This window comes from Meleagris gallopavo, chromosome 1, assembly GCF_000146605.3.
Source record: "Meleagris gallopavo isolate NT-WF06-2002-E0010 breed Aviagen turkey brand Nicholas breeding stock chromosome 1, Turkey_5.1, whole genome shotgun sequence".
NCBI classification, from domain to species: domain Eukaryota; kingdom Metazoa; phylum Chordata; class Aves; order Galliformes; family Phasianidae; genus Meleagris; species Meleagris gallopavo.
Window position 1 is genome coordinate 66,761,494 of NC_015011.2, and position 270 is coordinate 66,761,763.

Genomic DNA, 270 nt, shown 5'->3' on the forward strand with positions numbered 1-270 from the left:
CGTTGCTTGAAGCTGTGAGTGCAGTGGGCTTGGACATTGCGTAGGGACGCCTGTCAGCCACAGAGTATTGTAGACATACACAGAATGTCTCTCAGTGCTTCTCAGGCAAACCAAAGGGAATTTGCTGACAGATGGGGGGGCACTGCCTGCAGTCCTCTCTGCTGCGCTCCTGTCTCTTGTCACATCCCTGCAGATGGAGACCAGCGCTCTTGCCACAGGCTACATTTGGTTTCAATTTTCAAATTTTTCAAATTTCAAATTTTTTTTTCC